This window comes from Carassius auratus, chromosome 32, assembly GCF_003368295.1.
Source record: "Carassius auratus strain Wakin chromosome 32, ASM336829v1, whole genome shotgun sequence".
NCBI lineage: Eukaryota > Metazoa > Chordata > Actinopteri > Cypriniformes > Cyprinidae > Carassius > Carassius auratus.
Window position 1 is genome coordinate 18,068,579 of NC_039274.1, and position 18,296 is coordinate 18,086,874.

General features: G+C 34.2%; 1 protein-coding gene across 24 annotated transcripts in view; it reads left to right on the top strand.

Moving 5' to 3' along the window:
• LOC113051738 (adhesion G protein-coupled receptor L3) overlaps nt 1-18,296 on the top strand; it is a 245,423-nt gene that overhangs the window by 97,055 nt on the left and 130,072 nt on the right. The gene's annotated exons all lie outside the window — the stretch shown is intronic.

Consider the following 18,296-nt stretch of genomic DNA (forward strand, 5'->3'; position numbering starts at 1 on the left):
AGTTATTTTGAGTTAATTACTAATTACTTTAAGTCTAGTCGAGTTTGTGTGTGTGTCTGTAGTAGCATAGATATACTGTATCATTCATCTGCAAATTGATTGAAAAGTTTTACATGGTGCACTGATTAATTAATCAGATAGTCACAATAAAATACAGTGGGTATAGAAAAGAATCATGTTTGTTTGATCCATTTACCCACTGCAACTTATAACATCCAAATGAAAGATAACTCATCAACTTTAAAAACAAACAAACAAAAAAAACAAGAATCACCGAGTTGGAAAAAGAATCAGCCCTCTTAAAAATGACTTGTAATCACCTTCTCAATTGCACACAAAGCCATTTGTCTTTAAGCTTTGGTCATTTTTATCAGCTCAGCATAAAAAGAGCTTTTCCAAAGGCTTTATCAATGCCTAGAAGCATATTGAAGTTTATTATTAAGAAGTGGAAGGTATTCGGTAGAGAAAGACCCTCCCTGGATCAAGACGTGTCTCCAAACTGATGAAAGAGCTGGAGGAAACTGGTCTGAGACGCGACCGAGAGGCAGACAGCAACTCTGAAGCAGCTGCAGGACTTCATGACAAAGAGTGTTCATTGTGTGCATGAGACAACATCATCACAAATTCTCCACAAATCTGGCTTGTATGGGAGGGTTGTGAGAAAAAAAAAGCCTCAAGAAAGGTCACATGCAGACACGACTGAGCTTTGCCAAAACACACCTCGAAGATTCTCAGGGAGATGAGACTAAAACTGAATTATTTGTCCTTGACACCAAACAATATGTCTGGAGGAAATCCAATACAGCTCAGCATCCAAATAACAGCATTCCCACAGTGAAGCATGGAGGTGATGATACTCTGTTATGGATCTGCTGCCCTCTGCCAGAAAGTTGTCAATGGGAAGAGGGTCTACTTCCAACATGACAGTTTCTCCAAGCACACAGCAAAACTGAGCACAGAGTGGTTAAAGGAGACAATGTCGTTGCATGATCTAGTCAGAGCCCAGACTGAAACCCCACTGAAAATCTGTGGAATGACATGAAGACTGCAGTCCACGACTGTTTATTTATATATATATATATATATATATATATATATATATATATATATATATATATATATATATATATATATATATATATACACACACATATGAAATCATTGTTATCAATATGTTACGATATTGTTTATTGCCCAGCAGGACAAGTAATAATAATCATTATGGAATATCAATACATTAATAGAAATCTTTAGAAGTCAGTCTATTATTGGTCTGCAGTTCACAGCAACTGAGAGACACACAATCTAACAGTCTGTTCAACCAAAGCATATGCTTCATGTTATCATAACTAATGCAATATCTCTCTCTTATGATTTTCTCTCTCCCTTTTATCCATGTTCCTAATTGGCTGGTGGGAGTAGAAATATAGAAATGTGTTTGATGTTCTCCATATTTTTCTGTCCGTGGCTTGTGTCTCCCATCAGTAGAATGAAGTGGGCGTCCGCTTCCTCCTCCTCAGTGAATTTGACGAGATTTATTGAAACCATGGTCGTGTTCACGTTTGCGCCGATGGAATGCGACTGGTATGGCGCTGAACCTCCTGCAGACTGACAGGAAACGGCTGTGTGCTGTCGAAGTGTTTCACTGGTCGATGAGGATTGATGGCTTATGAGATTGGATTTGTCCTGTGGAGTTACTGTTAGTGTGCTCCTCCCCTTTCATTGTGTGTATATATATATATAATGGGGAAAAAAATTAAAATATAACACATTATTATTATTATTATTATTATTATTATTATTATTATTATTATTATTATTATTATTATTTACCAGATTACTTAAATATGTTGTTTTATTTGGAAAGAAGTACTCATTCTTAGCTTAGTGGGGTGATATTTTATTTTAAAAAGTTTTTTTTTTTTTTTACTTGTCCAGGCAAACAAACAAACAAATATATAAATAAAATAGTTATAGTTTATAGTAACACTGTATTGTGATAAATAAGCCACCAACCTTTTCTATACAAATTAAATGTTCCAATTTTTAATTCCAATTTCAATAACACAACTGAAACTGCTGGCTAACTAATATAAAGTTCAAACATTACTGAAGACAAGTCGGCAGACAGCAATAAAATAAGTCCAATAAACAAATTAAAAGCAATAGTGCAAATTAATAATATAAGAAATTTACAAATGATATAAACGGTCTTTACTGTATAACTGCATAAATTAAATATAGATGAATCCTTGTTAAAGGTACAAAAGTTATTCAGTAACTAATTTATTGCTGATTGTTAGTTCATTTAAGCTAATGCATTAAGTAAGATTAACTGAGTCATATTTAAAGTGTTAGCGTTCTCTCAGTCTTCAGGATTGTGTTTTTCAGTGTTGTGTTGTTCACAGGCCAGACTGCAGGAGACTTTGTGTGGTTTACACTGATGGCTATAGCAGACACACTCCAGTCATGATAAAAACACATGTTCATGTCTTACTGTCAGGTCTGTCGGTAACATCACTGTAAACTCAGGCTTGTTTCTACTGATTTCATAATGGTCAATGAGCCATTTATTCATAGCAGATGGAATGTAAAAAGACAAGCTTTTAATGTTGGTTTGACAAAGCCGTTTGAACAGGTTGAAGTCTAACATAGTTTGACTGGCTTGAGTTCCTGAGTTGTCTGAAAAGATTTGACATCTGTAGAGATGTGGACAAGGTGCTGAGATGTTCTTATTAGTTGCCAAGTGGTTCTGGGTGGTTCTAGGGTGTTATTCTGTGTTTGCACGAGTACTGAGTGCAAAAGTCTGGTTCTGGAAGTAAAAATCCCATTCATTTTCTCCACAGAAGAATAGATTTTTAGACAGATCCAGCGTAAGGTTGTTAATTTGTGGTATATGCTTTTGTTAAAGACTTGAAAGTTATTTTTCAAATCATGTTTAAAAATGGAATTCTTGGTTTAGAAAAATATGGGTCAAAGAGACTTTGTGACTTAGTGTGCATCAAATTAAATTATTACATAATAAAGCATGTTAAATGCAAGTAAAGTGTATACTTTAATGTTTCAAATATCCTTTGTGAACATAAAATGTAAAAGTAAAAACAAACAAAAAAAATGTTCCATCATCATTTAGTGTAATGCATATATTTAAGAATGAACATTTATTCTGACCTGTGCTTATTAAAAAAATATACAATAATATTTAAAATGTTTGAAACAGTCTTTTAACATAATCGAATGATTCTGATTCTAAATATGCCTGACAAGATGTTGTTATACGAGCTATTGTTATACTGAATGATACTTCATTTTTCGAGTTGAATTGGTTCATGGCTCTTTAACAATTACTTGTTTTATTAAAACCCTGTGGCAACAATGAATGTGGAATACACTTGTGTAACCAAGGCTGCAAAAAAAAGATACAAGATTGAAATGTAAACATGTATTAGTAAATGTTGAAATTAAAAACTTGATAGTGAATAATACTGCTACAGCCAAAAACTATCTAATATTTTTGCTGATAACCGATTCAGTAATCGGTTATCGGTGCCGATTAATTTGCAAAACCGATCAGTTAGTCGATCTTTAGCGTTGTAGATGGTTGATACAGTCTGAAGCTCTGTGCCGATTTAATTGGATGTAGCTTGAAAATCTTTTGACAAAACCTTCACCTAAGTTCTGCATGCTGGCTTTGTCAATACAACATAATGCTAATGTGATTTTAGAGTTCATGGTACAATTATGACTTTCTTATTTGCCATTTGCATTTGTCTGCATAACCTTTAATGCTTGTTCTGATGAGCAATCAGCCTTGCACTGTTTTGATATTTCACTCTTTAGTCCTCGCATACTAAGAATAAATGCTTGTCACGCTCCAAATAGTTCTTTTCAAGCATTTCGAAGGATCGGGCTGGTCTTATTCTGTGTGGTTTTGTCAGAAAGCCGTTTTGCTACGGCCAATAAGTTGGCTGGCGTTCTGATGATGATGGCCGCTCTCTTCCTCAGGCTGCTGCTCAGATCTTTGTCAAGCTGTGAGCTGTTATGATATGGCGATGTGTGACGCCGATGTCCGGTGCGGCCCGGTCTCTGATGTCTTTGAGCGAGATGCGTGTGTGGAAGTGTGCTGCGCTCTTTGAACGGTTCCCTCGTGCTTCACGGCTGTCAATAGCTCGCTGCTGGACGCTTTGACGCCGCCATTCGTATTCATGAGTCTAATTCAATCAAAGAGCTCCCAGAATAAAAGCCATCAGAAGCACTGTGACCGCCTTTTAGGGCAAGTTGGCAAATAAATATGGAGGCCAAAGAGATGTTTTCACTCAAAGAAAGAATAACAAACATGTTTATACCTGCATTATTTAGCTTATACAGAAGAAATCGCTAAATGTATGAAGCCATCTGTCCTTTAGTTTGAAATTCCTGCCTTGCTGTCCCTCATTAAAAAAGAAGTAGCCTTTGTCAAATTAAAAGAGTATTTATTACCGAAATAAATAATATACTTGAGTGTGAACTGAATGCAGTGTTTTCTGACAATAATTGCATTTTACCTGTAAATTAATGAAAATGCTTTATAGTTTACATTTATATTAAATGCAGTTAGCCTTTAAATTATTAGGACTTAAGTACATATTTATGCAATTTCATAATGATTTCTATTGTCTTTAAATATGGTTAAAGTACTGTGGAATGCACTGACAAGCATTTATAACAAACTAAAATATACTGTAATGTCATTCTTTTTTTAAACTTATATGTCAGGCATTTAAATATTTGTAATTGTACATTTGTATTAAACTTTAATATCATATATATATATATATATATATATATATATATATATATATATATATATATATATATATATATATATATATATATATATATGTTTTTATAAAAAATATAAATAAATAGTAATTTATTTATTTTTTAACAACAATAGTTCTCAATTTTTTTTCCAGAAATTCTGTATTGTCTTTTTTTTTCTTGATTGATTGATTTTTTTTTTTTTTTTTTTTTTTATCAAAGTTGTGATAATGAAATTAATGCATAAAACTTTAACAAAACTTCCTTTCATTTTGGGAAAACAAAGTTTTAATTAAAACATGGTTAAAAATTTGTGTAATATTTTGTGATTAAAAAAAAAGAAAAAACGAAAAGTCTGAATAAACAGCATTATAATTATAATTAATATATTATACATTTTTTGAAATACATTCCACTGTAAAATATTAACATTTCTGTCACAATTTCTTCAATTTAAACATAACTTTTATTTTGGGTGAGTTATAGTGAAGACCTTTTGAGTTTCTGTGTGCATCTGACAATAGTTTCCTCAGGACACTTCATATTTCAAGTCTTTTTACTTTAATGTTCACAGACACTAGTGCATATTGTGATTTGAGGCATTGCAAACCTCTACTTTTGTTTTTATTCATTCAAAATTCCATGACATTCCATTTATACAGTAAATTCCGTTTTTTAATGACTGGATTCATATTCCATCCATATTTGGAACAGCCTTTGCACCAATAGTGTTCCTTTAGACTCAGTCTATTCTGGCAGCTCACTAGGTTTTGGAGCAGATTCAATCTTCAATACACAGAGGGCCAGGTCTGTTTTCAAAGTCTATTGTGTGTCCAACACAGACGGTAGACAGGGTTATAAATATACGAGCGCTCAAGCTCAAGGTCTTTATTGGATGAGACCATGCGGCGTGTTGAGGTGTGTGCGCGCATGCGGTTGTCTGGAGGGAATGTGGAAGTTAAAAGCTAGTCAAACGTCCCCGACACAATCACAAATAGAGCTGGACAGCAAGCTGCAGGAGGTCTAGAGCACGGAGGCCTTTGTCACCTTCATAACGCGTGTGTGTGTGTGTGTGTGTGTGACGGTCTGACTCACGCCGGGAGCTCTCAGGCCCTGCTTCTGTCCACAGTGCACAGCGAGCCCCTGTTACTATAACCGGGTTTAACGTTTTCGTGTTCCCAGGGGAGCGAATTCATGCGGCTTCTGTGAGAGCGGATTTCAAGAGTCCGTCCCGATGATCATGTCAGTGTGGTTTTCCTGCTGTTATGAACTCGAGCAGTAAATCTCTGTTTGTCCCCGAGGGCTGGAGAGAATCGGACTCTGTGTGTATAAATGCGGGAACACTGTACAGTGTTATAATCAGACCGAGACTTTTTGTGCATTAGGATGGAGGTAAACATGGTAAAATATGCTGCATGGAGACACATTTATGTTTAGATATTACATTCAAATTCTGATCATTTTCAGGCCTGAATTTTACAAATGGCCGCTTTAAAATATTTTAAAATGGCTATATTCCTCAAAAAAGTGAAAAATAAAAAGATATCTATAATGTTACAAAATACTTCTATTTCAAAGAAATGCTGTTCTTTTGAACTTTCTATTCATCTGTGAATCCTGAATATTAAAATGTACCAGTTTCCACAAAAATATTGTGCAGCATGACTTTTTTAAACTTTGATAATAATCAGAAATGTTTCTTGAGCAGCAAATCAGTATTATCTTGATTTCTGAAGATCATGTGAAACTGAAGACTGGAGGAATGATGCTGGAAATTCAGCATTGATCACATTTTCACATATTTGAAATTCTAATAATATTCCACATTTTTACAGTTTCTTTAATACTTAGACATACTGTACTATGATACAGACTAAAAAAAAAACAATTACAGAACAACATGAGAAAGCTGCCTTGTGTGTGTGTGTGTGTGTGTGTGTGTGTGTGGATACTGCAGGCCCTGTTTAGACTCAGAGCTCAACTTTTGAGGAGGCCCTGTGTCGCGCTGCCAAGCATAGAAACCACAAAGAGAGTTTAATCCTTTCATACAAAGCCTCTCTCTTACCACAGCAACACACACACACACACACACACACACACAGACACACACGGGTCTTAAAGCATTACATTTTCATTCTGAGTAACCATGGCAACCTTAATGTCCAACTCCAAAGAGGGCTTTTTTTCTCCACCCGTCCGTCCGTCCGTCTGTCTGTCCCTCGCTCGTTCCTTCGACCGCGCTACATTCCTGCGCAACAGTGAGCAGCTCCGAGACTCTCTGCAGTTTTAAGGGCGATTTCTCATTTGCTTCGGCAAACTGAGCAGCTCCCTGCAGCCAATTCAGCTCGGATGCTGTCTCCACCATCACAGAACACAAGAGAGAGAGAGAGAGAGAGCATAAGGAGTTTGACTGCTTAGCATGACCAGGTTAGTCTCTGTTGGCAGATACCCAGAATGCATCCTTCTACTTCGACAGCCTTTTAAACATAGCCATATATATTGTGTACCTAATTAACCTCACAGTTAGATGTGATTAATCACAATTAATCATGTTAGGTGCATTATTAATTGAGAGCAATTAAAATGTTAAATGATTAATACACTTCTACAGTATATCTGTAACGTGTACTGATGAATACACATTTCTTCATTGCATATTCAAAAAGCATAAAGAAGTCCGGCTCACTAATTAAAAACAGAACTGCCCACATAGTGTGTGTGTGTGTGTGTGTGTGTGTGTGTGTTCAACAGGTAAGCAGATATATTTTTAAATAGATCCATCTGTGTAGCAAGGCAACACTGAACCTTTTATGACCTTTTTAGCACATTCAGCCATAAAATTCATATGCACATGAAAATCTAAACATTCGCCCTCAGGCTCTTGAATTGTGTTTCTCTGCCGACCTTGTTTATTGGCAAGAAGTGAGCAATTCCTGCTGATCTCCATGAATCATTTTTCAGGTAGGCCTTCTATATGAATGGATTTAAGGAATATATTGTTGTTTTTTGTTATGATTCAAAGGGCCGCGTTTACACACTGCTCTAATCGATTGGCGATGACATCATGCAGTCTGTTGACAAGCCTCGCCCTCTGAGCGAGTGATGTCATAATGGGTTTCCATGGCGACCGCAGGCCAATGAGAGCCAGGCGTTTTTGAGCGAGACACGGCAGCGCACAGGTGCTCCGTAAGGCTCGCCGCAAATGGAGGCTACAAATATCAATTTTAGTTGACATTTGGATGTGAAACGCTTATTTAGAGGTTATTGAAATTGTAAATATCAGTCAGAGCAAACTGCCGCTCTCCACAGCGCTGTAAAATCTCACTCCGTCGGAAAACGGACTGAAGACCAGCGGGCCATTAAAGTGAGCGCTGGAGGGACAGGAACATGTGTGTAGCTATACTAATGCATTACAGCAGAGCTAACACACACACACACACACACACTGGTCGCATTTGAAAACAATGTTAATGTTGACTGCATTTATGATGTTTTAATAGAAAAAGTGTATATGGGGCTTTGGTGATAATTGAGAAAGTGATTGTAAATTTGTTGTTGTTGTTTTCATTTACAAATATTGTTAATATACAGTTCTGAAACAATCTTACCACACATCTTGCCATACTAATTGATAAATGAGATCTAAGTAACTGTGCTGAGACACAGAGCAGGTCTCTGTGTGTTTTGGATCATAATTGTTGGTTATCCTCCAGAGATGTTGCATGTAAGCACTTTTCCCTCGCTGTCGCAGTAATAACATCAGCGCAGCACAAACCTCAGGGTTTGGTCTCATTGCACTCCGCTCGAAAATATCAGTTTTAGTGGCAGTGGGAAAATTGCTTCAGTGTAATTGAATTTGATGGCGGTTTATTTCTCGGCCATCTCGCTCGCACTCTATATTTTAAGCGATCCTGTCAGGTGCTGTACGTCTGCTAAACGGGTCCCTGGTGGCTCTCAGAGGCGGTGTATTTCATTGCCTTCGTCTGCAGACTGCTGCTAAACCTGCTGAGCTTCAGCGTGTCGTAGGAGCTGATCGTGACCTCTGACACATGATGCTCTTAAACCAGTGCTGAAGACACAATACATACGAGTTCAATGAAAAGCTGGCGTATTATTGAATGGATATGGCACATCATCTGCTAAAAACAGGTAATGATAAATGTTTCAGACCGACCGTATGCATCTGTATTGTGCAATAGTCTTAGGCCACTACTATTTTCTCCAACAAAAAATGGCTTTAAGTCAGTTATTTCTATGTTTTGCTGTAGTGTGTCAGTAGTAAATATCAGTTTTCGTTTCAAAACATTATTTTTGAAACGTAGAAATTGCTCACCTGGCCTAAGGGCCCTATTTTAACGATCTGAACGCAAAGTGTAAAGCACACGGTAAATCCACTTTTGGTATTTTAACGACGGAAAAACGGTTGGTGCGCCCGCGCGCATTGTCTAAATGGGTTGTCCCTATTCTCTTAATGAGTAATGGGTGTTTTTTTGGGCGTAACCTGCAATAAACCAATCAGAGTCTCATCTTTCATTCCCTTTATATATAGTCTAATTCTGATACATGCAAAAGGCCATCCATTATGACATGTAGGCATTTATATATATATATATATATATATATATATATATATATATATATATATATATATATATATATATATTTATTTTTTTATTTATTTTTTTTCAGCTCCTTAAAATAGCAATGCTCCAGCAATGTGCCTGAACACATCTCTTTTTTAGACCAGCACACCCATGGGTGCACAAATGGGTGCAGAAGCATTTGCTAATTAAACGATGTGGCGCTGGATGGAAAAATTCTGTATGCATGGATATATATATATATATATATATATGCTAAAAGCACGGATATTTTTAGATAGAATTAATAAAAAATGCAAGCAAATAAATAACTGAAAAAATATGCAAATGAAATATACTACAAAATTTATGTATGTTATTAAAAGCATTGTTAAATGATCAAAGGTCGTAGGATTTATAATATTATGATACACATTAACATGTAATATATTTAATGACATTAAATATGATTATAATTAAGAAAAAAAAAAATCTGCTATATTTACCTTAGGCTCATTTGTCACAATGAAAATGGACGGTCAAGCCGAACAATTTGCATATTATGGGATGCAGTATTGTATTTTAACCAAATAACATCAACACTGAATTAAATGGAGTTGTCTTTTTAGAGCTGCTTTAAGACTGACATTGTTTTATAATTTAATAATTTTGCATCATTAAATCAGTAATTTTCTTGTTTATTAATGTGAGTCTGTGAGTAATGTGAGACTTTTATGAACTGCATGTTTACACACATTTAGCAGATTATTCAGAAAATGCACAATATATAAATACTGCCTGCATGCATACTTTAAAAATGCACACTGTATAGTGCAGAAATAATATGAGAAGTGTGTTCGTTTGCTGTTCTGAGAGCAGCCAGTGCTTTTTAAAGACTGCGAGTGACACAAATCAGAAATCATGACTGACAGGTCATTATCAGCTTGATGGTGGCGTTCGTGTGTGTGTGTGTGTGTGTGTGTGTGTGAGAGTCTCTTGTGGAGAAATTCACAGAAATCTCCGTCTCAGCCTCTGAGAATTTGCTTTCTCGTGTCTGTTGCCCCCTCTCCTTTAATTGGACTTGGTTTGACAAGCACATATGGTAATTTACGCCACTGTGACTTTGTGATTCAAGCCGCTTAATAAGGTTTCATTCTGTGCATGTTTTCAGCCGTATGCATGTATATGTCTCTCTCTATGTGTGTGTGTGTGTGTGCTAGCAGCATTGGTGGGAGTTTGACGTTTCATTGGCCGTCCTTTGTAATCGTCCAGCTTTGGCCTATTTTAGAGTTTCTGACTCAAATAATTTTAATCTCTCTCTCTTTTTTTTTAACAAATCCAATCCAAACCATTTTCTGAGACCATTTGTCAGATTACAACCAGTATTTTCGGAAATGTCTGATCTGTCAATTTAAATATTTGCATCACATCCTACACAATGGCACTCAAAATACAGTATGTGTTGTAGTACACTTGTTTGTAACTCTGTGACATTTGCTCTTTGCTAATTGATAATAGTTAATGAGTGAGTGGTTTGGACATTAAACATGTGAGCGATACTTTTGTTTGGGGAACTAGGCTGAATTTTATTTACTTACTTTGATAAGTAACACTTTACTTAAAGCCTTTATAAATAATACCTTGTAGTTTTAATGCATTAATTGTTCCTTAATTATGCACCTTATAATGCATTGTATGATTTTAAGAATAATTATAACCACATTTATAATACATTATTATACTTATCTATTTATTGTTACACCTTTAGAATATATCATGTATTAAAACAAATGAAAAACAAATAGCTTGTTCTATATTTGTCCATCTGTGTGTGTGTCTCTCAATAGACGTGCATGTTTATCATCCAGACCCTCAGGACTGGACCTGAGCCACACCGAGAATGAATTAAAGGACCCCTAAAGCCCACAAGGTTCATTTTGCCAAGTGCCCAGAGAGAGAAAACACACACACACACACACACACACACGCTGCCTCATAACACGGTGCAGAGCTTCAAGGCTGGTGAATCTCTGCTCTGTTCAATGCAGAACACAAACAAACGCCCTCAAAATGTTTTGATGTGTGGAAATAATATCTGAGAACAAATATGTGACACAAAATATTTGTAGGGAAACGACCTTGTAATGTTTTCATTTAATGCAACACTATGTCTGTGAATTTGTGTGTGCGTGTGTGTGTGTGTGTGTGTAGGTGTGTGTTTGCACAACAGAGGCTTGCTTTATTATTTGTGGAACACATCGCAGCATGAGTCTAGTCTACCGTAGCCAGAGATGCATTAGACACTAAGGTGCACATATATGTATATGTAGACGTGTGTGTGTGTGTGTGTGTGTTTGGCTGTGGTTCGGAAGTGTTTGGCAGTCAGACGGTTGGAAGGCAGGAGACGGCGATCAGTCACTCAGCAGGGAAATATAATGAATAGAGGTAGATGAAGACACACACTAACCCTATAGGGTGTATTGTGTAGGAGTGAGATTTACAGTAAATGTTATAAATGTTATGGGTGAGGGTTATTGTGTTGGGATAAGGTTTATCATGTAGGTTTAGAGTTTACGCTCATTTGGAGTGAAGGTGGAGGCATTAGTGTGTTAGGAAACCCTAGCTAAAGAGAAAGACACTTAATTGTACTGAATGTGCACTTGTATTTCACTTCAAATCATAAAAGCATTTAAAGTTTTGTATTATCTGTACTTGCAGATAATATAATATTAATGAATTAAACAACCACTTAAGTCAATTAAAGATAACATCTATTTCCTTTAACATTTATTTCTTGAATCTGAAAATGTTTTGTTGCTGTTTGTCTTTTCTTTTTTCCTTTGTGTTTAACTAAACTTTAAAACCATAAATAAAATAATAAAACAGAGAGACACTTTCATGTCTGTTTCTGAACACACTTAAGTACTTTTTTTAAAGCTCACTTTGTGATGTCAAATTAAAAATGTCACTTCAACCTATTTTTTGTGTATGTGTGTGTGTGTGTGTGTTTCATACTTAAAATCTTAATATTAAATCTTAATTAAATCAAATATAAATTTGTAGACAAATTTTAAGTTTACTTAAAGAGATAGTTTACAATAATCTTGTTGTGATCTGATGTGTTTACTGACTTACAGTACTTAAGCATCAGATACCGATCGGTCTTTATAGTTCTTTTGCACTTTAATCTGTGTAATTTTTTTTTTTTTTTTACGTTATATATTTTTCTGTATTGCTTTATTGTATTTACATTTTCCGTTATTTTTTGTTATAAGAAAAAAGTTATTTAACCTGTTATACTGTATTATGAACTAAATTTCAATACCGTGATAATACCGTATACCGTGATAAAAACATGAGCAATTAATCGCAACATGAAAATCTGATATCGGCATATATCTAATTGCAATTAACATTCACTTAAGTGTCTAAAAGCATTAAGTGATATTATTTTAAAGTATTACTTTTACTCTTTTAAATTAGCTTTTTTAAAGTGTGCTTTTTTCACAAAGATAAGGCTTAGGTTTATGGGCTGCTATATACTGTATTTGTGATATGTACAAAAGTTAAGTGATAAAAAATGAACATTTGCAAATTTTTTTTTTTTTTTATGTTATATATTTTTCTGTATTGCTTTATTGTATTTACATTTTCTGTTATTTTTTGTTATAAGAAAAAAGTTATTTAACATGTTATACTGTATTATGAACTAAATTTCAATACCGTGATAATACCGTATACCGTGATAAAAACATGAGCAATTAATCGCAACATGAAAATCTGATACCGGCATATATCTAATTGCAATTAACATTCACTCAAGTGTCTAAAAGCATTAAGTGATATTGTTTAAAGTATTACTTTTACTCTTTTAAATTAGCTTTTTTAAAGTGTGCTTTTTTCACAGATGTAAGGCTTAGGTTTATGGGCTGCTATATACTGTATTTGTGATATGTACAAAAGTTAAGTGAAAAAAAATATGAACATTTGCAAATAAATTTAGAAGACATATGTTTTTTGTTTTTTCTCGTTAGGAATAAGATACAGAGGTATTGTGTAGATTTAGGGTTTAGGCTTATAGGTTTAGACATTTGGGTTCAAGTAGTGTGCTATTTGGTTCTTTTGCTTTGTGATAAATTCATTCGCAAATATCAATATCAAGTCAAGTCACCTTTATTTATACAGTGTTTTATACAATACAGAGTGTGACAAAACAGCTTAACAGGGTTAAACAGGACAATAGTATGTCATTGATGCAAGAGGACAATAACAATTAGTCAGTTTATCAGTTCAGTGATAATTCAGAGACGTCATCTTCCAGATCAGTTCTCATCAAACAGTGTCTGTGGGATCAAGTCGACAACACTTATTTGATTCTCTAAGTCTCAGTGCAAACTGAAATTATAATGCTGTTGTAGCACACACACACACTCACACTTGTAATGTGTCTGTCCTGTCTGTCCTCTGTGCCAAATTGAAAAATTACAAGTGATGGATTTCCACTCCGACATGAACAAACAGCTCTTAATGTCAACAAATCCAGGCGGCTGACATATCAGCACTCATATTTTTCTAAACATTATCAAGTGTGTGTGGTTATAGCCGGCGGACGCGTCCGTCTGGCCCTTATTTAAATGTCAGCCGCTTGACTTCAGCGCCTGCTTTCTGAATGTCCATCAGTGAGCGGCTTGTTTGTGTGAGCCTGCCGAGAGAAATACAAAGAGAAGCAGTTTAGTAGTAGTATACTTTATTGTCCTCAAGAGGAAAATTGTTATGGACTACATGTTTATTGTGATTACAATTAATATAAACAAAGAAAAACACATTTATTCAATCAATTCAGAGAACTGAGAACATGCAACTGTACTTTATACAAAGCATGTTGCAGTGTTTGTTTATTTATTTCTTAGTTGGTTAGTTTTTTCGGCATAATTATTACAGCAGAGATCATTGGGTCATTATCTTTATCTTATTTTTGATGTGAAGAATATTTTGCTAAATAAATAAACTATTTTTTTGTTTTGTTTATATTATATTATTTATAATAACGATGATGATGATGATAATTATATATATATATATATATATATATATATATATATATATATATATATATATATATTAGGGGTGTACTGGTACATGTATTTGTACCGGACCGTTTCGGTACATGGCTTTCGGTACAGTGCACGTGTGTACCTAATGACCAAATGCAATATTTTGTGCGGAACATACTTGGAAAATATATATTAAATTAAATATATATATATATATATATATATATATATATATATATATATATATATATATATATATATATATATATATATATATATATGAGCAGGCCTACAAGCTGGGATTGGTAATGCTGCAATGTAATCATAGTTATTTATTTATATTTTTCATTATATTTTGTTATGTGATATTGGTTTGGGATAGAGTATTTTATTTAGTGGAGAAATTTGCAGCAATATTTTATTTCTTATTCATTTATATATATATATATATATATATATATATATATATATATATATATATATATATATATATATATATATATATAATTTTTTTATTAAAAAGTGTTTAAAAAAAGTGTAAAAAAATTGTTAAAAAGTTTAAAGTAATAAACAACCTGCAGTTTAATGTTTTGCATTTCTTTCCCTTACTTAACCGAAAATGAACCGAACCGTGATTTTTGCGTACCGTTACATCCCTAATATATATATATATATGTGTGTATGTATTAAAACCTAGACTAAATCTAAAAAGAAAACTGAAAATATTAATTATATATGTAACAACACTGCATCATTTAATCAACAACACCACTCATATAATCGTTCATATAATTTCTATTTAAAGCAATATATTTAGAATCCTAATAAAGTTTCTAATAAAAGTCCTAATTTCTAGCTGACTGGTATGTAACTCAAGTTTGTTGAATCGAATCGAACACTTTTACTCTCATTCGGGTTTATTTTGGACCCTGTGCTGGTGATTCTGAAGGTGAATCAGATATCCGCTCATAGTGATTCTGTCGATGAGTGAAGACATCAGCACACACAGCTAAAGCAGAACATAACTATTGCCTTCTCAAATCCACAGTGATTTATTGACTGACGTCTCTTGAAAACCAGCCCTGTTTTCAGGAGCGGATAGTGGTTCGCTGCAGGTAACGAGTTGACGGTGGTTTGATAATTAGGATGTTTGCCGACACATGACTGTGGCTTTAATCAATAGCTCGGCATTCTGCCATTGATTTCTGTCATTCTCATTTCCTCACGCAGCACGTTTTTGTCCTGAAGATGTTTGCGTTTGAGTTTCAGAGCATCGGTTTGGAAAATATCCCATCGGCTGCAGTCAAACGCACTTGTCCGTGTGGATTCGGAGGCCTGGGATCCGGGATTTGCAGTGTAATCCTCATTGTGCTGCATAATTTACTCTAATCTAAAACAAATCCCCTCCATCCCGTGCTGAAACCTGATTAAATTCAGCGCTCGACCTCACTTGACCCGCGCAAACAGGTAGCGTTTGTTTGTCGGACATTCATGTTGGCAGATTCTCTGAGGACGGATGAATTCTGAGCAGATTTGTTCCAATCCTCTTAAACTCTGAAGAATAATTGAGAAATGTTGAGTTCAGTGTTGGGATGTGTATTTTTATTTGTTTTTATGGGACAGTCCTGCATCGTAACTGGCTGGCTGGACTCACTGGTTATTATGGGATGGAGAAGCTTTTAATGCGATGTCACGACAACATAACAACCAATCAGAATACTTGATATGTGAACTCACTTGAATATCATAAATAATTTGAAGCTTTCCAGTTTTACATACTCTATATTTTTTTATATATACATATTATATGTGATGCTAGATAATTATTTATATATTATTTTGATTACTTTTTTATATTAGTTGCATTAATTATATTCATTGTATATTGTATATTGTATATTGTATATTTTATATATATATATATATATATATATATATATATATATATATTTGTAATTATTGTTTTTAAAAGGGACAATACACATTAATTAACATGAGTAAACAAGTCTTATGTAGTAAATGTGCCAGATTTATCCATTCAGGCTAATTTTCATCTGCAGTCCCTGGCAGGTTGATGGTACGAACCATAATCCACAAGTTCACAAACAACAAACACAGATTCAGAAAAAGGAGCAAGAGATGTAATATAGTATTTCTTAATTCTATGGGTATAGTATTCCAAGTATGTACTGCTCTATAAGAAAATACTGATGGCCCAAAAGCACTTCTATGTGGTATTATACAGTCCCTCTAGTAGTGGCTCTAGTAAAATAATTAGAATTTGTCCTGATAAATTTATTAAGTGGAAGTGGAGCCAAACCATGCAAAATTTTTAACACAAGTAAAATATCTGCAAATTTAATCATATTTTCCCAACTGAAAAACCCAGATTAAGTTAAAATTTGACAATGATGATATGAGTTAGACCTTTTATCCAATATATTCAAAGCCTGCTTATTGAGTCTTTCTATCGATTGCAAAATAGTCCCACCTGTCTGTGTCCAACTGGTGAGACTGTAATTCATATGTAAAAAAAAAATAATAATAGCATTAATGTATAACTTTGAGGACTCAGTGGTTCAATTATTCCTAATATGTCTAAAATTTGCCAAATTACATTTTATTCCCAACTTTTTAACTTGTATTTTAAATGTAAATTGTGAATCAAGTATAATACCTAGATATTTATACTCTTGAACTACTGATAACCTTTTACCTGCAACTGTGACAACTGGATCTAAATCTTTATTTGCAGACATTAAAAAAAAAACAAACAAAAAAACATACATACAGTTTTGTTAACATTAAAATGTATCCACGAGTTTTCTTTAACCGATTTGTAATCTTAACCATTTCTGCTGATAATTCATCTGCCGCTTGTTTTTCAGTTCCAGCATTCAAGTATATAATTGTTAATATACAATTTGAATAACAGAGGACCTAATATTGATCCTTGAGGTACACCAACTGAATTAGCTGAATTCACTAACTGAATTATTTAATTTTATATTATTTTTATTTATTATTATTTATTTTTTTTATAGGTGAAAAATTATATATTCACATATATATATATACTTTTTTATTATTTTGCATATTTTACATTTATAAAAAAAAAATATTTCAATTTATTTTAAAAAAAAACATATATATATATTAAATGTTAAATTGCAAAGAGCTTTCTTGTCAGGCTCTGGATTGGTTTATTTATAATCAGCTTTATTCAGTGTGTTGGGATTCTTTATTTAGACAGCAAAGTAAAGGTGTGTGTGGATAATGAAATGGCAGTAAATACGTTCAGGCTGATTGTGCACATGGGTGCTTTTGTCCTCTAAATATTAGTCACAGTTTCACAGACACACGGATACACTTCGCACAGAAACACACACACACACACACACACACACACACCCACCCCAGCACTCAGAAAGCATTCGTTCCCTCTCATTAGCCACATGCTAACGGTTCAATCATCCGCGAGTGTCTCAGGTGCTGGGTGTTCATCACACGCTGATCTCCTGACATTACTCTGACATTGAGCCTCATGGAAGATTTCATCTTTAAACGATCGCTATGATTCTTTAAAACTCAATTTTAATCTGTAATGTGGCGTGTTTCCTAGAGAAACTGAATATTCAGCAGGAAATAATGTGAGGCGGATCATGATTGATCATTTATGATACGACTGGGTGATATGATGGTATAAAACACGACCGTAGAAAAGTGTCATACGGTACAAAATCTGCTGCACTGTTAATGCGCAATATAATTTTGTGCTTTCACTTTTGGGCCACAACCCACACAACATCGACAAGAAACATGTTATAAGTGGAACCAGTTTCAAACAAACATTTATGACTGC